Source organism: Cariama cristata, unplaced genomic scaffold (genome assembly GCF_000690535.1).
Source record: "Cariama cristata isolate BGI_N322 unplaced genomic scaffold, ASM69053v1 scaffold11761, whole genome shotgun sequence".
Taxonomy (NCBI): domain Eukaryota; kingdom Metazoa; phylum Chordata; class Aves; order Cariamiformes; family Cariamidae; genus Cariama; species Cariama cristata.
The window spans coordinates 21,208-44,981 of NW_009597586.1; positions in this window are offsets into that span (position 1 = coordinate 21,208).

Below are 23,774 nucleotides of genomic sequence, written 5' to 3' on the forward strand. Positions count from 1 at the left end.
CACTAACAAAAATATTACATGTGATGAAAACAACCCAAAGCCACAACACAGAAAATAACTGGTGCATCAGCCCACAGGAACATGTGGAGGGACACAAAGTCTGCCCGACTGATGTAAAGAGATACGTATACTGAAGTTATATCAGGTATGTTTAATTCCAGAGCTGAATCAAACTCAAGCTCTGGACTATTAATTGTGCGTCCTGCTAAACTGTCAATGCCTTTCGTCGTCCTGTGGCTCTAAGTAGCTTCCCAGGGAATGCCTGGCATGGCTTGGGGGATAGCAGGCATTCCTACAAGGCAGTATGGACAGTCCAGAGCCAGGTCTGGCTCCCTCCATGGTCCTCCAGCATTATCTCAGCAGGCTTTGCATCCTCAAGGATGTCTGACCCCCTCCTCATGCTGCATGCCAGGGCTCACTAAACATACACACCCTCCGTTTCATACTGTGAAAACATCGTCTTGATGGGATACAGCACAGCTGTTTCATTGGTGTGAACACTTTGAACCTCAAAGTATGATGTCTTAGGCCTGCAAGGCCACCACATGGGCCCAGAGAATACCACAGCACTACAGACATACTGTGTGTAGCCAGGCTGTGCCACTTTTCTTTGATCCAGAAAACAATTGCTCCTGTTTTATTTAGCAACATAGGTATCACCAAGGAAAAGAACATTTCCACTTCCTAGGACTTACCAGCAGGCAAAGTTTTATACTATAAACTGTTACGAGTTTAACCGTGACTCATAAACACTGAAAAACACAGTGGAAGACTTGGTCTTTTCCATTCGTTGAGTCAATGAGAACAGGGAGGTTAGAAGACAACAGGGAATGACTGATGCCAGAAAAATAGTCTAGGACTAATGGAAAAGAAAATAAAACTTATTTTATAATGGTGTTACTAAACGACACAGAGCCATTAGTATACTAATGCATTGCATACTGACAATGTGAGGGAGGATCTTCATCCATGCAGACATGAGATGAGATGAGATGAGTTGTAACCTTTATCTATCTCTAGTCACACCAGTTTCCTTTGCATGTAGTTGGGCATTGCACTGATTTTGCCCCTCAGCTGTAACTAAGTAAGGAAAGATAAAGTGTGTGAAGGAATAAAAGCTGCAAAAACTCTCGGATTTCAATGCAAAGCAAGATACCACAGGACCTATAGGTCCTCACATTTTGATTTGCATTTGAAAAAGAGGTATCATCTGACTGAAGACAATGCTGTCCTGCCTGCTGACTCTAGCAGTGACAGAGTGGTCTCCTTGGTCTTTTCCTGGATATTTATAAATCACAATTCTCTTTATGGAGAAGATGAAGTGTTTGGTAAAAGGGGAAGCTCCTTGGTCTTTTCCTGGATATTTATACATCACAATTCTCTTTGCAGAGAAGATGAAGTGTTTGGTAAAAGGGGAACTGCCACCGTTTTCCCATTTTTTTTAACAGGATGTCAGCCTCCACAAGGATGCCCAGGAGCTGCACCCAGCACCACACTGTTTCTCCAGCTTGCAGTTTTCCAGATGACTGTCACCTTCCTCCTTGTTCTGCTCTCCATGGCTGTCGGAAGCCCATTCAGTCTCATTTTCCTACCCTACCTAACAAATATCCCTGCTGGTCTGCCCTTTCATTTTACCCAGAAATATCATTAACAGCTCTTTTCTCCACTCCTTTACATCCTTAATATGGCCAAAGAAACCAAATAAACCAACTGCAGCATCCTCGTTGATGGAAGCTATGAAACACCAAGCCTGGGAGTCTGAAGTGTTATACAACAGTGACCCCACATTAGAGTAGAGCAGATATCCCACGCAGCTGTATGTTGTTATGGCAGGAGGAACCTAACTCAATTTCCATCTTCTCATGCCCTTTCCCAAGGCAGCCAGCCCTAAGGGTCAAACTGGCACTCAGTAGCTGGGCTTTTTGTCCGGTGCACTTTGCCTCCTCACCAACCAGACTGAAATCACTAAGCTTTATTGGAAGCAGGCAAAAATGACAGATCCCAGCTCTGTGAGGTGAGGTGTGACCCATGCTGCAAATAATGAGAGGTGAGGGTATTTGATATTTTAAAGTGGCCATTAGGACTTCAGTCATCTGGGCTGGACTTAACCTAGAGACTCACAGGTGAAGTGTTAAACCCTCACTCAATGTTCCTCTTAATCTCTTGATCTAGCAGATGTTTATTCTGAGTATAACCCTGCAAGAAGCAAAAAAGTAAATAACAGACCATAAAGATTTTAAGTAAGTCATAAGTAAAAACTTAAATTTTTAAACTCTGGTACATTTCTGTAGATCTGTTCAGTATTACCTGCTGATCTGTGTGATACATACTACGAAGGTACATTTGCTTTAGTGGGCAGATCTCTTCTGAGCAAACCAGAAGGTTGTACGTTTAATAAGGAGTTAGTGTTTAATTATATTTTTTATTTTATTAGTTATATGTTTTCAGTGCTTGAAATGAGAATGAGAGAGAACATGAGAAAAACTTGTTCTGGGTGTTTACTCTGAAGAACCAGAAGTCCAAAAACCCACTTTGAAGTAGCAATTGCAGAAGTTCTGCCCAGTCTTTTTGTTGCTAAGATTATTGGTGCAAATTAAAGAACTGCTGTTGTTTTCATTCCCGTTTGGAAATAAAGGCTGGATGAGGAATCACATTAGAGAGCAAAACTGACTACCTACTATTTGCAGCAAACACCAGATAGGACATTTTTCAGAGAAAAGAGGAAGCACTGGTAAGGGACAGCCTGCTTACTTCTCTGGTTTAGAACAATCTTAAGCCTTTGCACGTTGGTAATCTTCCCAACTCATCTCCAGATGTTAAGTCTGGCTGGCTGGAGGGAGGAAGGGAAGCTATGCAGAAGAAAATGCACCAGATATCCAAGATTAGAAGTTATGCAGTCTCAGGCTTTGTAAAAGATGGGAGCTCGCCAGCTCTTCCACATATGGGATGGAGGTTTGAAAGTGGAAAACAGCTGCTGTTGTCCTGGGCTACCTCCCAGACCACGGAGGTTGTGCCTCAATAGGGAAACCCACCTAGCTGGTGGAGTTAGAGGTGACATAGGACAATTTCATCATCTCATCCAGGAGAAACGTCACTGACTACCAGACTACAGCTGACCAATGATAATGACAGCTGGGCTCCTATTACACCCACCTCCTTCACCCTGGGGCAAAGGCCAAATAATATAGTCAGAAACTTTACGAAACAGCCTTGAAGACACAGTCAGCAGTGATGGACAAGGCATCACTGTGACATACACTGGGGAGAGCACACAAGGCTTGCCCAAGAGATTGGAAGGAGAGCAGCTCATAAGGCTGGGGAAGGTAGATGTGTGAGATAGGATCTCCTGTCTGTGGACCCACCAAGTAGTCAGTTCCGTTGCCATGGTCATCACCATGCCTTGGCATGGATATTGACTTGCAGACTGACGAGCCATGCTGAATTTGTCTCATGGATCATCCCCTAACAGGTGCAAGCATTAGGTGCTTCAGAACAAGAGAGAAACCAAGGATATTAATGATATGAGCCACTGAAAGCAGCAAAATGAGACAGTATTAACCTCCCCAGAGTGTTCATAACCAGCCTTGCTTGATTTCCTTTTTTTAAGAAGAGTTTCAATTGCAGTGCTGGCTAGAGCTCAAGAGAGATCTAAAAAAATCCCCTTATATCCTGATATTATTTAACAGGGCTATGGACAACTGATGCTTCATCTTCAGTTTCTTCAACTATCTTTAAAAGAAATATTATCTGAAATGCTTCCCAGATGATTGGATTCATGAAAACAGATGTATTTGGAAGAGTCATTATAAACGGACCATTGCAACATGAACAGCAAAGAAAAAAAACGGTGCTCCAGCCACCCCAGAACCACATTGTTTACACCTGACAGAGAAAAAAACCCCTTGGTCTGTGGTGCACGTTAAAATTCTTTTTTATTTATATTGTGGTATTAAAAAGAAGCATCTGTATTAGTTATTTACTGTCTAAAGCAGAAGGCCATTTTTGTCTTATAGACAAAGTACAGGGCAGAAGTGCCACAAGGGAAGCAGTCCCTGCCATGCCTCTAACCTCCCGTGTGACATCGGGCAAGCCGTTCCTCCTCTGCACTTCATCTTCCCCATCTATAATTGGGGCTGATGTTAGTTAACCACCTTCTTGGGGAAGCACCAGTATGTAAAACCCATGTATGACTGTCATGTGCATTTTCTCTGTACGGTAAGAGTTTCCTGAATCACTCTGTGTGAGTGATTAGATTTTACATTTCCCTAAATATCTTCAAAAGGAACATGAGCCTTTGTCCGGCTGCAGTCCCATATCCCATCTCATTTCACAGGCAACTCAGGCTGTTACTGTCTGCAATCCTGGGATGCTGAAATCTTGCACCACACACTGCACTTTGATGTGGCCTTGGCACAAGGAGGATGCTCCCCTCCAGCAATGCAGAGAGTGAAACCATGCAGTGAAATGCTGAGTCCAGGCAGAGTTAGGACAGATTCCACAGCTCTTGTGCTGCTGCCACTACCTCCTCTTCACTTTTCCCTTCCTGTAGCAATTATTGCTCAGCAGCACAGATTAACAATTGCACAAGCAAACTCAGAACAAACGAATTCAGGGCCGAGGGCCAACCATAGTCAGTGCATCTTTGCCACCGACTTTAAATGGGGTTGGGATTTAGCCCTGCAGCCTTCCCCTGTATTTCCTCTTTTCACCCATTCATGTGCTACAGATGTGTAGCTTGCTGCCAGCTCCCCCCCCTACGGGCTTTGGGATGAGGCACTCCCAGGTAGGAGCTCCAAAAGTTGCACCCGTAACCTCCTGGTGTTCTTCTCCCCCCTCTCCCTGGCCCTGTCTTTCTGCTAAGAGTTGTTCCAGCCATTTTATGGTTTCTTTCAAAAGGTTGGAGAATAAATACAAAAATAGATCTCAGTTCATTCATACAGGTTTCTGTTGGGCTGTGAATTAAGAATTTAAAGGTCCTCTGAGCTCATCTTTCGTTTATCTAGTAGCCTCAGGCCTCATCTACATGAAAGACTTGCACCCATTCAACTGGATGTTAATTTAAACCAATTCATTAAACTAATACAAACCCTGGAGCAAGCGGAGAGATGGACGCTCCCGCACCGTATTAAAACAAGACTCCTATCGGTTTGCTTTAATCTGGTGAGAAACTAAACCAAAGTAAGGAGCGCCCGTGGACAGGTTTGCTCTGGTTTTACTGAACATATAGAAAAGAGCAACGCAAATCACTCCAAGGAGTTCTCGCTTAGCAGAGCTCTGCTGCTCATTCGCCTGCAGAGACCAAGTCATGACTTGAAACGAATGCCTTCCGCTCCAACTCAGCTGTCTGTGGTGCAAGACTTGACTTTCCTTTCTTGCAGAAGAGAAGCAATCTGTCTCCATCTTAATGCTTTTGAGAGGATTCTTTGAGGCATTTGGATAAACTCGCTTCAGCAGACAAGCTCCAGCAGATCTAGATGCATTGCTGAAAGTGCTGCTGCTCCTCTCTGCCCGCTCCGGGCAGGCAGCACAGCTGCCAGAGAGCAGGCAGGTTTGGTTTTGAGTATCTCCATGGATGGAGATATCACCATCTCTCTGGCCCCATGTTCAACCACTCTCATCATGAAGTAGTTTTTCTTAATATCCGTTGGAATTTCATTGACGCAGCTTGGAACTCATTGCCTCTCATCCTCTCACTAGACTGTGAGAAGAGTCTGGCTTCATGTTCTCCATAATACTCATTATTGACAACAGGTGATTTAGTCCTTTCCAAACACTGATTGGAATCACAAATCACACAATCACAAAACCGGACAAGAAGTCCCAGGCTGCTCAGGTCATAGCCCAGCACCTTCACGCAAACTACCAAGGACAGGGTGGGAATGGAAGCAGCAGGTTTTGCAGGTTGGTTGGAAAGTTGGTGCGCAACACTTGCTGGACGTGCTGTGACCTTCCACGCAACGGGAAGCAGACGAGCGAGGATCAGAAGCTTCTTGTACCACTCCAGCAAAGTTCACCAGAGCTGATCTGTCCCTGCCCTCGATCCTGGCCTCAAGCTCAGTCATTTGATGGAGATCTGGAACCACTGAAAAAATGGCTGCGAGCCTTCAACATACACCCAGTGCCATAAGCCTCTCTTGCACTGGAATGTGTTGTAGAGGCCTCATATCTCTTACCCAACCCAGGGGCTCTGTTTCAGGTCTTTTCTTCATGGCCAGTGTCACTGCAGGTGGTAATAAAATCATAACAGTGTTTCCATACCATGGTAATGGGGGCTAAATAAAAAGCCAGGTAGAGTGTAGCTCACCTGAAGAAACTCTGATGTCAATGGGAGCCAAAAAAAAGAAGTGCAAGGAACACCACCCCAAAGTCTCAAGCAAAGTCACTATTTAATGAAAACAGTCTCAAAAAGGAAAGAGGGGAGGGATGGGACTGGAGCATTTCTGTTTCACAGCTCTGCTCTCTTTTCAGTGATTGGAAAGGACTAAATCACCTGTTGTGAAAAATGAGGATTATGGAGAACATGAAGCTGGACTTTTCTCACAGGTGCCTAGTGAGAGGATGAGAGGCAATGAGATCCAAGCTGCATCAGTCAAATTCCAACGGATATTAAGAAAAACTACTTCATGATGGCAGTGGTTGAACATGGGGCCAGAGAGATGGTGGTATCTCCATCCATGGAGATACTCAAAACTAAACCGGACAAGACCGTGAACAACCTGATCTAATGTTGAAGCTATCTGTCTTTAAGTGGGGAGGAGGTTTGACCTGATGGTTTTCTTAAGTCCCTGACAACCTAAATTATTCTGTTTTATTCAAGGAAAATAACGCAGAAATTTCTTATCTGAAGCCAGCTTCCTCCATGTTCCAAAGACCAGGGCTGATACATAGCTAGTGAATTCACCTGGCTGTTACCCAGGTGTTCACTCTTCCTGAAGAGAGAAGGCAAAAAGAAAATTAAGAGACCTGGGTATTTGCAAAATGGTGCCAATCGCCACAGTACAATTCCACAGAGTAGCACAGAAGATTTTCCATCAGGAAAGTGCAAGTGTGAAAGTGGAAGCCTACAGCAAAAGCTTCTTGGCAGCCACCTACCTGCTGAGCGGGCCACACAGAGATGTCTTGGCTCCGGGGGCCCCATCTAGGCTGGGGAAGTTGCTAAAATGTTTGCTGATGTTGATAACATCAGTTGGCTTTCCCCTGCGTTGGTAAGCGCTGGGAGTCTGGGTGTAGGTGGCTGCTGGCTGGTTCTGGCACTTCAAAGCTACGTCAGTGAGACATGCTCCGAGCAGCACTACACCGCAGTGCACGGACCTCTAGCAGCAGCCACGACTCCTAAATTTCCATCATTGCGAGTACTCAAGGCAGGAAGAGAAACAGAGTCACTGTTAATACCGGCAAAAACCCTTAAGCTGCGTAGGGGCAGTGTAAATATAACAAGATTCTCATTATTTAAGGGGAAGAAGAGAAAAATGGAGGAATAGTTTTGCAAAAGGTATATAGATTTTACTAATATTTGAATATTTTTTGGGTTTGTTTTGATTTTTGTATATATATTCCAGGAAAACCATTTGAAACGGTTGTTTACATGAATTTTTCATCATACTGGAGGAATCTTGGTGTCTTCTGCTAGATCTGTTTTTATATTACTATCGTTCTTTTCCTTCAAGGATCTAAAATTATCATGCCAAAGTTTTCATGGATTCAAGGTCACAATTAAATAAATTTTCAGGAGGAAGGCATGACAAGGGCCATGAAACACAAAAGCATGATCTGTAACTCAGGAAGCCTTTAAGCCACAGGCAGCTGGAAGCTAGGAGAGCGTACCAGAGAAATTTCAGAATGTACTTCTCTCCTTACCTTCTTTTCTAGCATCCAACAGAGACAGGATACTGGCTACGTGGTGTCTTTGTGTTCTTAACCAGGTCCTTACATCTTTGGTCAGAAGAAAGTGATGATGGATACCCCCTCGACTTCACTCATCCTCTCACCCTAGGGATAGACTCTTGCAGTTTGTCCATACCGCAGCACCTTCAATTCACACGAACTGAGGGTACAACCTCCCCCTTTCTCCCCATCCCTCTCACACATTGACCCTTTGCTGCATTGATTCAGATCCCTTCGAGATGCAAACTCTTTTTTTATTCCCCGTGTGGTTTTCTGCCTGCTTAACAAGTTGATTCAACATGTGCCAGAGCTGGCCCAAGGGGGAGGAAGGTAAAGCACAGCTAGAAACAGAAGGAAGAAGAGCAAGGTTTTCCCTCACCATGACGAGGTGTTAAATTTGTTTTTGCCATAACAGAACTTCTGCCTTCGGGCACAGCTGCACCCGACCTGAAGATCTTTGGTGCATCTCCAGTGCACTTTCCCAGCCTCCTGGCCCTTCTCCATTTTTGCACTGGCTCTGGCTCTTTTTGTGACCTTCACTGAGCTGAATCAACTGGCTGATCTACCAGTTATTTGGCTTACAAAGGGGTCTAACAACTACAAGAGATGGTACAAAATAAGTAGTAGGACCATGGGGTTGGCTGGAGATAAAAGGAGAGGGGGAAGTGTAGGACAAAACAAGGTCCTCCCTTACAGCAGCTGTAAATTGTTAAAGTGCTTATACATGACTTCATCTCCATCCACCTTCTCAGTATTTTCCTGTTTACAAGGGCCAGGATCTTAGCACAACAGCCCCAAAATCACTTGCCATTAACAAAGCAACACCAATCTTCACACAAAACTGCATCAAATCTTCCAGGCTTGAAAATTTCTCATAGAAGTTGGAGAAGAGAGTCCACATGTAATTCCTCCAGCCACAAGGCTGGTTTGAGTACCATTTAACACTTTCTCATTTAGTCAGGATGAGGGAAGCTGTCCCATAAAAGAGATGAGATGAACCAGGGAGGGGTCAGTGCATCACAAATGGACATTAAATCATAGCAGCATTGCCAACCTTAATACTTTTGAACTGATACACTTGCAAGAACATAAACCATGGCTCTGGCAAGAAAAGAAGAACAACATTTCCTTGTATAATATTAACTGCACAGAGATTCCAAGGGGCAAAGCACCAGAAGTAGGTTAATAAATAGATTGCACAGTTAATGTCCAAAGTTTGGTGCATCTGTTTGATGAGTTGGTGGTCTCGGTATGACTCCCACATGATAAAGTGCTTACAGCGTTTTCCAGTGCCCGTGGTGGATTGAAGGAGAAATAATTGGTTTAAAGTACCACAAGAAACAAGAGCATCTTTTGGAAAAGTTTTCTTAATAATACAGATACTGAAGCATTGGAAACGATTCCCTGGAGAGGTTTCAGAACCTCATTGATGGATCTGGAGTTAGGAAGAGGTCTGGTAATGTGATGGGTGAAGCTGACCCTACCTTGGGCAAGGATATAATCTTGAGGTCTCTTCCAGTCTTAAATGATGTTGGGCATTACCTGGACCTTGTTTCAGTTGTTGAATTTGACTCACCTCTTCCACCCCACTCCACGAAACAGAAGTGGTTATGAATTATAGCCAGATTAGAAGGACCAGTAACGAGAGTAAAAATGCAAGAGCAACTAACAGATTTCAGAGGGCTGGAGCACTTCTCCTGTGAAGACAGGCTGAGAGAGTTGGGGTTGTTCAGCCTGGAGAAGAGAAGGCTCCAGGGAGAGCTTACAGCAGCCTTCCAGTACCTAAAGGGACCTACAAGAAAGCTGGGGAGGGACGTTTTACAAGGGCATGGAGTGGGAGGACAAGGGGCAAGGGCTTTAAACTGGAAGAGGGAAGATTTAGAATAGATATAAGGAAGAAATTCTTCACGATGAGGGTGGTGAGGCACTGGCACAGGTTGCCCAGAGAAGTTGTGGATGCCCCATCCCTGGAAGTGTCCAAGGCCAGGTTGGATGGGGCTTTGAGCAACCTGGTCTGGTGGAAGGTGTCCCTGGCCATGGCAGGGGAGTTGGAACTGGATGGTCTTTAGAGTCCCTTCCAACCAAACCATTCTATGATTCTATGGTTTTAAATTCTGTTGGGTTGTGACTTATGTAAGCAATTTTTAAGTGGCTTCAGCACAACACAGTCCTCAGTGGTTGTGCAACATGAACAGAAAATGAGTGCTGCATTTCTTTGACAGTACAATATAACTGCAAAGGATGGAGGAGGAGGTTGCCAGAGATCTCACAGAGCTTTCCAAAAGTCTTTTGATAATTGCTGTGAGATGCCTCACAGACAATCTCATCTTGCCCGCGTTCATGGAAGGTGCTAAAGACAATCAAATTACAATTGTAGATGCAAGAATTCAAATCTGACCACTCAGCCGGGCGCCGGGTGAAGGCCCTATATTCAGAAACCGTATTCAGCAAGTCCACAGGAAAAGAAGCCCAGCATAATTAACACACTGCTGTAACCTAGAATGAGAAATCAGACAGAGGCGGAAAAGCTGATATAACACAACTTGAATTACTTCTGTATCACAGCCGGTGTTTGTGGCCCTCCCAAACACCTAATCTGGGAGCCATTTGAAGTCAGCGGCAGGCTTCCATTTACTGCAGCAGATCTTGTATCAGACAAGTTACCTATAAAGCATTTAGATATGAGTATCTTTCAGTCCTAAAATCTATTGAACTAGCTACCTGGTCAAATTTGTACAAGTGCTGAAGTTATTTTCTAGTATGAGGTCTAGGCATAGTTGAGGGGAGAGGGTGCTTAGAGAAGGAATCTTAATGAAATTATTTTAAAAAGTATAAAAGTGATCCTCTTATTGCCAGGGAAATGTCATGGTTTTTCATACTGCACTGGTCTGAAGGCCAGTTTCTGTTTGCTCAGAAAGTGTTGCAGAAAGTTGACAGAGGCTTTAAGAAATTATATTGAAATGGGTAGCATAGTTGTCACTGGGCTTGTCTTTTGTTTGGTTAAAGAGATTAGAACTCAGGCAGTGGTAAGCTTTTGATGGTGAAGAGACACTTTTCTTCAAATTTCTACACACAAGAGACCTCTCAGTATTTTATGTCTGCTCCATTAAATACACCCACCCCAATACAAGAGATTAAGTCCTTGGACAGCGAAGATAAAATATATTTCAGTTCTATTTAACATATGGTGCAGTCATTGCATACTCACAGTTGTAAAATAAAGAAAATAAGTGAGAATATAAACAGTTTCTTCCAGTCAGCCTACACATGCTGATAGAAGAAACAAGAACCTGTATCTCATCTTCTTTGGACAGCATGGGAAAGATGGGGGGGGGGAACAGCCAGAGCAGCTGCAGATAACTATGTCTGTTTCAAATTCAGAGCAAATCATCTTCTTGCTGTAATTCCTGACAAATAATTTACTTGTCCAACAATTTTTAGGTTGATCCCGTAGGACTGCTGGGATAATCATCCTGACACTGCAGATAACAGGATTGTGATCATAAATCTTAAGATTCAAGTACATTCACCATGGTTGAGTGACCACCAGCATTTTAAAAGAATGAGAATATTTTTCCCCTGAAAAGACGACAGCACGAAGGGCACATATGCAGAAAGTGAAGCATCTGAATTATAGAACAATGCATCATTTTTATTTTCAATTTGCCACGCACTCCTTATCATTTCACCCACATTCTGCCCACTAATCAAGGGAAGAAGGCTTGGCTGGTGCAACTGGTTCTGGATAGATCTATTTGTGGCGGTTGCTATTGCAGCAACAGCAAAAATGCCTTTTTAATAGAAGAATCTAGGCTCTGTCCCAGAATATAAGTGACTTATTCTGAGAACAATTATTTTTATCTACAGAGTGAAAGAACCTTTACTCCAGACTAGTCTTGTGTGGAGCTATTCCAGTCATGTACGTGTAAATGATGCAGGGAAGCACGCCTGTTCTCATTATTTGGCCCTGGCTGGTACAATTCTGCCTTTTCCCCATGGAAGAGGAGAAATCAGCTATTTAAGCAGTATTAATATTACAGAACTACAGAGCTGTTGTCTTCTTTAGGCACAGTAAATTTTGCCTTTTGAAGCTAGTTTGTCTTCTGCAAGCAAAATAAGAAAAAATACAGAATAGCACCGAGTTGTTTATCAATATAAAACACTTAGCCGATGAGATGCACTAACCCACAGCCAAACCCATCTGACTCATATATAAGCCTCCACCTTACTCCATGGGCTTTATGTGTGAATGCACTCAAATCCTTGACAATACCTACAATGTGAGCCAATTCTACAGTTAACCACAGCCCTACATATCCATGATGATCAAAAAAATTATCACCTTCCAAAATGTGAGGAATTTGACGTTAATAAAGGCATACTCTTCCCTGCTAGGCAATACACTAAGCGAGCAGACATGCCACGTTATATCATTTGCAAACTAGCAGCAACACAGGGCAAGCACATTAACTGAGATGCTGCTGTGCGAAGGAGAAGGGGCTGTAAGTCTCGATTTACTTTCTTCCCCAAGGACCTCTCCAGCAACCAACATCTTCTCCTTAAATAGTTGTCACGTATTGCATGTAATTCTCTTTTAGTAGAAATATCTGGTAGGTCTTGTAATTTCTGTCCTAATGTTGCAAAGTGCTCTCCCCTTCTGCACTCTGCATTCTCACACCACTGATTGTCGTACTCAGGCCACAGAAAATATGCTCCTTAAAAGAACACAAACAGCGACGGAGCTAAAAACCAGAAGGGGTGGAAGTAAATGACTCCACAAAAAATAGAACAAGGATATATGCTGTACTGCAGTCTTAGCCAACGGGGTCTAATAAGGGGTCCCCTTTGCTTCCATTTTCCCCGTGCTGCAGGCAGCCTGGTAAAGCAAACAGACCTCTACAAACAAAGCCCCTCTCCTTCACAGGATGCCCAAGTTTTCTGGAAAAAGTTGGTTAAGTCAATGAGTAAACAGTTTTGTTCAGATTGCAACGAACGGGACTTGGAGTACAGTGAAAGCTTCTTACCTTCTTTCTTTGCAATCGCAAAGCTCACGCGACAGGACCCTTACACTCTTGTTGCATGGTTTATATATTCCATGTGCGTGGGAGTGAGTGCTCAGGGATTTGGGAAGGGAGGGGGAAGGGGGAAGAGTCCAAACAAAACATTTAAATGTAATTCCTTTGATGGTGCAGCTGTGAGAGGGCAACTATCTGAGATTATTTTGCTATGATATTTCAGAAGCTGCAGTTTTACTGTCCTTTATTAAATATGCTTCAGAAGCAGCATAGAAATCATATTTCCATGGCCAGCCTCTCCTCAAGTCATCTCTCCTGTCTGCAGAGCAGACCTCTGTTCTGCATTCATACACACCACCAACTGATGCTTCATTTTCCCCCTTTCTTGTGACCCCATCTGTTTCCCACCTTCTCTCCCAAACATTGCGTACAAGAGGTATTTCCTAACCAGTGCGAATAAAAAAGTAAGAATGAACCCTATCTGCTTTGTGAGAAAACTGCACAATAGCCCCCAAATGAGAAAGATGGCTCAGGGTGCTACGCCTGAGAACCGGGCAACCTGCCTCTTGCTTCATTCCCAATTCCTTTACGTGCTTGTACATTCCTTTACATCGTGCCTGACAGGTGCAGGACTTAATCCTGGTCTCCACGGCGCAAGGAGCACAGAGCAGACACCCCAGGTAAGGGCGATCCAGCAGCATCAGGAATTGTGGAAGTATAGCTGGATAACGCAGCCATTCTGCTTCAGATCCAAGCAATTCTGTGCACGGAGTGATGCTGAACAACTCCTCTAAGAGCACAGATCACTGCTAACTTCAACGTGTCTACACCGCGCTTTTGCACAGAGTAGGTATCTCTCTACCTACTCTATCAAATAGGATAAAACACCTGCCCTATCAGACAGGAATGATGGTGCTCAGTGGCTTTACAGGGGATGTTTTCAGAACAAAACACATTGCAAGGCCGTTCTCTGTGCTGCAATGTTCACTTCTGCAAACCTGCAGCCCCCAGCCCACAAACTATTCAAGTCTTTCCCTCTAATGTTGGTTAAATCAGTAGCTCAGGTGACAAATGGAAAAGTGCTACAGCACCAGGCAGGTGTCGTTGGACTGCAGTTTCTCAGATAAATGACCACAGACAAGGCAAGGAATCAGCTACCCGCAGTGTTACGCTGTTTTATTGCAATGGAAATGGCAGCTTTTGCAGTCCTTTTCAGTTTTACCCTCCATATTCAATAACATATATGAAAGTTTTTCAAGCTGATGTGCAGAAATCGCTCTTCTAGAATAAATACAATAGTTAAGCCTTTCCTGATAGGGCTGAACCATTCAGAAACATAGCAAAGAAACGACGAGACAGCGCAAAAGCATCTCCTCGACTGCTAGTGCCTCTGACCAGCAGTGGTGTGACATGCCTGACATGATTACAGAGTAAAATTTAAATGCTCTCCCTCACAAACCATTCATTCTCATCTTCGCAGCCTTCGCAGCCTAGCACCTGGCTCCCTGGCTAAGCTCCCCGCTACCTCTGCATACTTGATATTTGCATCGTTACTATCAGGTTTGAGAAAACAAGAAACTTCTGTCGCACTCTAAACTGCATCTAATAGCATCCAGAAAGGGGGAGGCGTGGGGAGGGAGAGTGTTACCTAGGAGCTTCAGGATTTTCTCCGATAGACTTGGTTCATTTTCTCTGAAGCTTCTGTGTTTTCTTTTTTTCCCCTTTCGCCCCACTTCTCTCAATGGTCTAGTGCCCTCACAGAGTCCAGGAGCAGACACCAGCTGGCCCTAGCAAAGGCCACATCCCCCACTGCCTGCGTTGTTCTCTCCAGCTCGGCTATATGGATCCCTTAATTGCATGCATGTCTTTCAGGCTATTCTCCATGCATGAGCTGTCAGCAAAACCTTGCTGGAAACACTGGAATTTCACATTTTTCATGGAGATTTTCCATAGCAAATGGGCAGTTTTACATTTTCCATGAAATTCCTAATGACTACCAAAAAAAATACAGCCACAGTGTTTGGAAGGACTTGCTGAGCTTGCCTTCAGGCACCATTTGAGTGTTAAATGCATGTGTGTGAATTTACTTAGCATATCATTTCGGGGATAGGATTGGAATATTTTTTTTGTTGCAGATGACAGGAGAGAAGCATGCATTCATCCATTCATTCATAAACTCAACTTGTGGTGCTGCACACTGGGGAAGGGATCTTTCGCATCATTTTTAAAACAGAAAGAGTGCAAAGCCCTGTCAACTGACAATATCCATCCAAGCTGTCATTGCCAATCACTTGAATGGACTGCAGCAGAGAGTATTTTCCACAATGAGATACCAATGGGGGTGACCATTAGGTCAGGAATCTTATTTTCTCGGCTCACCAACCCCTGCAAATAAATTCTCACCAAAAGGAGAGAAAAGCCTCATTGATTTGACAAGTGATCAGACACCGCAGTTGTCATTTTCCCAGCAGTTGCTAGCATATTTTTTGCCTGGTGTGCGAGATATGAATTTCCTGACTTAACCTATCAAGCTCTTAAAGGGATCGTCCCTTTTTCATCTGCATCCTTGTGAAAAGTAGAACTCACAGCAATAAGACTCTGAAAGCAAAATACTGTTCTCAGCTATAATATATTGTTAGTTGATTTACAACAAAGTTCACATAGGGGGTTTACTTTCTTGTTAATAGCCAGACATACTTATTCGACCTACAAGAATGTGTTTTTCCCCCATCAATACCCATTTTCATTTGTACAACACATCTTTACAAAGTTCTTTTTTTTTTTTCTTTATGAATGCATCAAAACCAAACCGATAGAGGCTATGAAAGCAAGAAAAAAAATGCATTCTTTAATGAAAGAGGTCACATTTTCAGGTCTCTGTGTTCTTAGTCACATACATTGAGTTTTCATAACTTTTTAAAATACTGCACTAATGTTAAAAAAAAAAAACAACCCACAGCACAACTTTGTGCTGAATTCCAGCAAAGGGCCTAAATTCTACTTGTGGTTCTAGTGAAACAGATTGGTGTTGGAAGACAAAGCATATCTTACTCCATGCTACCCAAAACCACTTCACCTCTAAGAATTATAGCTTGAAAATTCATGTTAGATTTGCTTAGGAGTTTTTTGGAGAGAATATCTTAGCATAATCCAAAATTAATTTATTTACTGATGTAAAAACATAGACTTTGTGACATTTTTACAGGAAGGTTCTTCAGGAATATTTTCTGACCACAAGAAGAGGCTGGTCCCCAAATGAGGAACAGTTAAGAGTCTGCAAGGATGTGAGTCCTTGGTGTAGCTGCCTTCTCCACAGCAGACATAGCAAGGATCTGAATCTGAGTTCGCCAGAGTGACATCTTCGCTTTTTTTTTTTTATTAAAAGTTCGGTATACAGAAATTTTTCACATCATGAGAAGCTTGTCCCTGCGCAGTCGTAGACACTTTCTGAAGAGCTCGCTACCTGCTTGGATACAACTGCTTCAACCAGCCTAGATTACGATTTGCAAAACCCCTAATTCCATCCAGCCATCCTTTATTTAGTTCCCAATAATAAAACTGCATTAGGTCTCCCTTAGTCTGTGGCATGATTATTATTCAGAGAAATAATGGTATCCACTAATACTGGAAGCACTTATGTCAACATTTCACTAGATTTTTAATATATTATATATATAAAAATATTTGCATCCCTATAATTAATGTATCTATATTTACTATTGGGAGGAGAAACCAAGTCAGAATGCTTCTTTATACATATTCTAAGGAATGGCCAGAATGCCATTAAAAATAGATTAAGAATCAGGTAAAGCCTCACCTCCATGCTTTACACTGCATGCCATACTTGGTCTAGCCTAAAGATTGTTCCTGCCAATTTAGTTTGTCCAATAAGAAGGAGGGGAAGGAGTTTTACGGTCAAATGTCAGAAAAATTGTAATTGATTATTTTGCTACATTGACAGTTTGCTACACTTAGTATCAAATGCTTTTAAGCACCTTCAGACCATTCTTTGTCAGTCAGTACTGTCTATTTTCTTACTAGTCTTATCTTTGGAGTATATTGTTCTAGAAATTCTAGCAGCATACTGAGGCATGTGTCTTACTCCAGATAAGCCTGGCTGGCTTAAACTTTCTTCTTTTTTCATTCCAGATAAGTGCTCAAGCGCAGGGGGCCACCAGAATGTCATTTTATTCCTTATACATCTATGAATCCTAGCTTTGCCGTGTCCTTGCATACAATGTTCAGCTACTCAGGCTATGAGCAGTCTCTAGATCGGACTGACTCTCTCTTGATTACTTTTTCCAGCCTTCTTTCCTCTGCGCGCCATATGTGATAACCTTACCAACATACTCTTTTCAGTTGATGCTAATTCGCTGCTTTGATTTCACATCCAACACTCCAACTACAACGTATAATTTTAATTCTGACGGTAATGCTTTTAGAGCGCTGACAATTTAGTAGGTATAAGAGACATGCATTCAAACAAATGTCAAAGAATATGGATTCAATGTTCAGGAATATTCTGAAAACAGTTAGCCCTGGATAAAATCCTGAAATTAATTTTCCCTGGGAAATTTCAGACCCTCAGGAAAAAAATTAGTTTTCTCTATTCTTTGCAAAAGCAAAAAAAAAAAAAAAGTCTTCATCAAGCAATTTAAATAAGCATTTTCAGATACTTCCACTGTATAGCACTAGGGATGTTACAGGCAAGCAGGCTAGCACTATCTGTCAGGAGGACTTTTCTCCCTCCTGAAGTCCATTTTTTCTCTGTCTGCTGTTAAGTTACTATTATCTTCCATTCCCTGTAATAATGGGCTTAAGATCAAGTGAAACTGGAAATGGAAAGAACAGTGAAAGATGACAGCCTTGAAGGGGTTTTATTGGAACTATGGGTTGCTCCTAAGGTCAGAATCAGTAAGTATAATTAGATTCCTGGCATTTACAACAAATGTAAAGCAACTCTGAGATCTCTTTTGTGTGCATGTAATTAAACACGCACTTTTGCTGCCCTCTGCAGTATTGCAAAGTTACTTTGATTCCAGCACATGAAAGCTGATTGAAAGAGCAGGCGCAAATCTTCCATCTCTATATTGCACTCATATTTCTGAAAACAAAGCATTTTTCTAAAGAAATGGAATAGCCCCTTTCCAAAGAAACACAAAAGGGAACTTTGGTTTTGGTAATAATTAGAGCCATGCCAGTACCTCCCAGGAACTTTCTCAATAGAAACTTGAATAGACAGAAAGCTTCCAGCGTAGACAGCTGAACCCCAGTTTAACCCACAAAGTAAATTCCAGCTTTCCACTTAAAACTAAATTATTTCTCAAGTGCATGAATCAGCACTTTTTGGATAAATTAGTTTGCTCTTGTGATTAAACACAATCCAAGAGAGGTAAGTGGCAAGCTCAAAGAATCAAAAGCACCGGTAATCCAAAAACACAGGAGTCAGAAGTGACAGATGCTAAATCTTGATTCCTTGCATGTTTTGTATTTAGCTACTACCCAGATGCCACGAAATTAAATACTACATGTATAGAATAAATTCTGCTCAGCAATACCACTTTCTGTCCTAACCAATTTAAGTATATACACTACATCCTAATGACACTGTTTTCTTTGAAAATAAAATGGATTTTTTACACTTCCAAAAGCAATTCCAATCTCTTAACTATTTATGTAATATTTTGGCAAAATCATCCCTTATTTGTCAGGAAGCACTCAAAAATTTATTCTTAAACAGTTAGTAACCAATCTTCTCACATTTTGAGAAACTGTATAAAAGAAGAAAACACGGAAGAGCAAGAACTTCCAGTAAGGTCAAAATTCTTTCAAAAGGGCTCTTTTACCAGTCCAGTTTTGATAAAGAAATGCCTGATCCCTGAGCCAACTTCCATGTAGATCCATACTCAAGTATACATAGTTGCTCTAAATATACCTTGCCTCTATACCGGGAGTTTCATCTGCATTAGCAATATGACAAAGCAGATAATCCTGAAAATAACTTTAGTAAATACACACATGAACAAAATGTTGTTTGAATTGTATTTTTGACTTAAAAATGGATTCATGGAACAAAGATGGTGTTAGCTTGGCTTCCTTAGAGAGGCTTAAATCATTGTACTGTCAAGTCTTTTTCAAAACATCTCTCCTGCCCCCTCTAGTTTTTGAACTAGGTTTCCAGGCATTTAACAAAAACGTACACACGTTCCTTTAAGCTTTTTGTGACAACAGCTAAATAATGAAGGAAGACCCAATTAATGCCCAAGTGAAGGAAAAATTGGGACAGCTTAGCCCTTAAACGTTCTGCTTGCCATCCTATCAGTACACGTGTACCAACTACCCAGTCAAACAGATGGAGCTTTAAATTAGCCATAGCTAGGACTGCTGTCAGTTAGCCAGGCATGGTATGAAGGATGCTGAAAGAGGACAAGACTTGGTGTGAAGGGAGTACGGGAAACATAAAACAGAAGGCACAAATCTATAAAAAGCAGGGTTGACAGGTTCTGCTGCCTATGTAACAACCTGTTCATTTTTATTTTTAAAGGAGTTTAACCTAATAAGTCTAAAGTTTGACAGCTGTACTTGTCAATTCTCCATCTGAAGCAAACTCTACTGTATGCAGCTATGCACAGCTGAGCATATGGATGTTATTTTTCCGTAAGATTACTCTATTACTAGCCATTAACCTAAATGGACAAGGTTATCCCACATTTAACCATTAGAGGGCTTTATTCCATGCAAAAAACAGTTGTTTTCCAATTCAGTGTTCACTGCCTTTGAAAAAAAAATCTAAACTCAGACAGTAGGAGCACTATCTTTAAATGCAATCCATAAAAACTAAGTTCTGTAAGTAGTCGAAGCAAAGAAGAATAAATCTTAGGATTAAAGACATTACTATGGATGCCCAGCTGCTTCAGGATAAATTAAAAAATCTGAGCCTGTGTCACAAACAGGTAGTGAACACGGACTAGCTACATTTCTAGGCTGAAATGTTTTACCAACGCATACCTAGTTGCTGGGTAAGGATGCATACCAAACAGCACAGACCTGAAGAGCCGAACAGCACCTAAGGTTTGCTTTTAATGAAGCCAGCAGAATTAAGTTACCTGTAAGATAGCTGGGGCACATTAGAGGAAAAGAAACTAAGGGATAAACTAGCAGAGAAACAGGAACAGTAAGATAGGACCTTACATCTGAAGCAGAAGTGACACAGCATAGCTCTGAAAGGGGAAAGGATGGAACATAGATGGGACTGAGTGCAGCACAGTGAAAAGCAACACTTACCTCAACAGGCAGACAGTTGTGTATGCAAGCACAGTGCTCAGAGGGCCGGCTGCACACCATGACGAGAGCAGGATGACCGTATCCCTAAGGCCTGGGCTGAAAATCTTGTCTGAGTAGTAGCAGGTTAGTTGGATTTCTCTCAAACGATATGTAAGTTTACGGACTAAACACTGAGAAGTTACTCTGCAGAAATTTAAAAGCATCTCAAGACATTTGCCAAAGTAGAAATAATTATTTTATGTTCCATTATAACAGAAAAGTACTAGTCTTAGTTGTTTGCCTAGTATCTTTCTACACTGCACAGGTATTAGGGTTCTTCACAACGTTTTCCCAACATTCCCCCATACCTGAATCTTTTAGTCAGAGAAAGACTGCTACATTTCTGCCTCCAATACAGATTCCATAGAACACACATCACAAAATCATAAGGACTGTCACAGAGAACTGAAATTATTCAGCAAGTTTGGGTTGGTTTTTTTTTTGTTTGGGGGGTTTTGTTTGTTTTAATAGTATTTGTTCATGTATTACCTTCTCACTAATAACCCTATTAACAGTCTCAGAAACCATACCTAGATGCTCTCTAGATTTACTATTTTTGTGAAGTTATGGAAAAAGCTTAATAAAAATTGATTTTCAGAGACACGGACATTTTTCAGACTGGTAGAGTAACAAATTTTTGTACAATAAGCTCTGAAATGTATGCATCTCCTCTAGCTAGCTCAGTGGATAATTATTGGGTTAAAGATAGAATCATAGAATGGTTTGGGTTGGAAGGGACCTTAAAGGCCATCCAGTTCCAACCCCCCTGCCATGGGCAGGGACACCTTCCACCAGACCAGGTTGCTCAAAGCCCCATCCAACCTGGCCTTCTTGAACACCTCCAGGGATGGGGCAGCCACAGCTTCTCTGGGCAATCTGTGTCTGTGCCTCACCACCCTCACCATGAAGAATTTCTTCCTAACATCTAATCTAAATTTTCTCTCTTCCAGTTTAAAGCCATGGACCCTTGTCCTATCATGCCCTTGTAAAAAGTCCCTCCTCAGCTTTCTTGTAGGTCCCTTTAGGTACTGGAAGGCTGCTGTAAGCTCTCCCTGGAACCTTCTCTTCTCCAGGCTGAACAACCCCAACTCTCTCAGCCTGTCTTCACAGGAGAGGTGCTCCAGCCATCAGATCATCTTTGTGGCCTCCTCTGGACTCGCTCCAACAGGTCCATGTCCTTCTTGTGCTGGGTGCCCCAGAGCTGAAGGCAGTACTGTGGGGGGTAGGGGGTTGGGTGTGGTGTCTCACCAGAGCACAGCAGAGTGGCAGAATCCCCTCCCTTGACCTGCTGGTCACGCTGCTTTGGATGCAGCCCAGGATACGGTTGGCTTTCTGGGTTGCCAGCACACATGGCCGGGTCATGTTAAGCTTCTCATCAGCCAGCACCCAAGTCCTTCTCCTCAGGGCTGCTCTCAATCCATTCTCCACCCAGCCTGTATTCGTGCTTGGGATTGCCCCGATCCGGGTGCATTCTTATTTAGAAACTAAGTGTAAGTAACTTTACCCTTTGGAACCTTCTAAACAGTCTTCTAAATATTCCACTGATCGAACCTGTTTGGCTAGCTACAGTGGTGTAGAAAAACTAGTTTTAAAAAAATTAAAGCATTTGACTGGCTGTTCTGGTACTCAGGTACAAATTAACACACCACCACCCCCTGTCCCCTCTTAAAAATCTCGTCTAATTATTTCTCTTCTTACTGATTTACTCCATTACTATTTAAGGTGGTATTTTGTGGCCCATGTTACTCAGGACAGCAGGTTACATGCATCTGTTAGTACCTCAGGACTTAAGTTCATTTACGATATCTTCAACAGCCTGGGCGTACCCTTGCAAAGTTCTGCCACTTTGTGCAAAATTTAGATACAGTCTGAGGTTAAGAATGGCATGAATAGAAGCCAACTCACTGATCATCACCTAATTCACTGCATAGCCATTCCAGTGTAACACCACCAAACTAGACAGCTTGAGTATTACTACTCTGCAGCAAGCATATAAGCAGCAGAAGCACGTGGTATCTCCAGACAATGTGCAAACTGTGACACATCTAAGGGTCAATTACTAACCTGCACTTCAAGGTTATAAAGACAGAACCAAGCTGACACAAAACACTAGTTTCCAGGTATGCAAGATGTAGTTCTCTATAGAAATCTTGCCTTACTCATTTCACACTGGGTAGAAACACATCATTTAACATTAATACTTTATTCTAGACTGATGTTCAGCTGTGTGAACTATTTGTAGCTTAAGACATGAATGGTTTTGTTCTTGGCTTCATGTTACTCATAACCTTTAAAATATTCAGAAGTAACATACATTCTCAAAAAAAACACTCTTATGAAAATAGTTTAGTACCATCGGTTACTAACAGTCAATTGGCACAGAGAGAGAACTGCATTAAGCTTTAAGTGGCTGATTCAAATTAGATGCATTGACCATTAAAAACCTAATAGTAAGTAGCCATGACTTGAAATAGTGTTCCCAAGTAGCTTTATCTGCAATTGTCTGTCAGGCTTATCAAAGTTAAGAACCAAGACACTCGGAAGTTACTGTGCTATCTGAGAAGTGTAGCTTAAGACCCTTTCAGCCATTATGTAGAAGCCTTAAGTAAAGGCATCAAAAGGTTCTAGTTAGACATGGAAGAGTTTGGCTTGACCTTAAGACCACTTTTATTGAAGGGAATATAGGAAAAGAGTTCCAGAGCAACTTGTGGCTCAAGCTACAATTAGGTATTACAGAATAAAAACATTTCAGAACAACCAGAAAACATGTCATGAGAAAATCAATCTGGGGAGGGCAGAGAGGGCTTACTCCAGGTAGTAAGCAAGATGAAGTATCACTTTGCTGCCTTGTCTGGAAAAAATGTATGGTAGGAAGGCAGTCTCCTTATCCCCGGAGCGTAGCTCCAACCTTATCCCAATGCCACTTCCTCCTCTTGGATGTTTCCCCATCAGATCAAGCTACCAGATTTTAAGAGTGCCTAACAAATTAGATAGCTAGTAATATTGCTTACAGCTAGGATACTCACTTGAGTTTAAAGGTTTCAGTGTCTCCACTGAGCCTGACAGTGTTATAACACCAACACCCAGAAATTCCATTTTAGAAATAAAACCAGGTAAAGTGACTTTAACAAAAGCTCCTGAAAACAAGACTGAAGTGTCCACCTAGCTCTTCTAGCACTTTTTTTTAGAGAACAAAAATTGGTAACTGGCTAACGGACATCTAAACTAAACTGCTTCTAAGGAGTCTGCAGAAGGTCAACAACAGGCTTAGCCATTATAACTAAGTCTTAAATTCACTCCAGTGGCCTGCACACAAAGAAATACTTTTTAAGTCTTCCTCAAAGTCAGAGGATGGTGCTAACACACACATATCCTAGCCTAGTATCAATATCGGTCTCAGATAGATGGTTTTCACTATTTTCCTGCATTTTGTTATCCATGGAACTTCACTAGTAGGAAATGAAGTTGAAGAGTCATAAGTAAATGCAATTCCATTTATTTTCCAGCAACATCCCATACAAAAGCAATAGAAACACTAACTGCTTTCAGCAG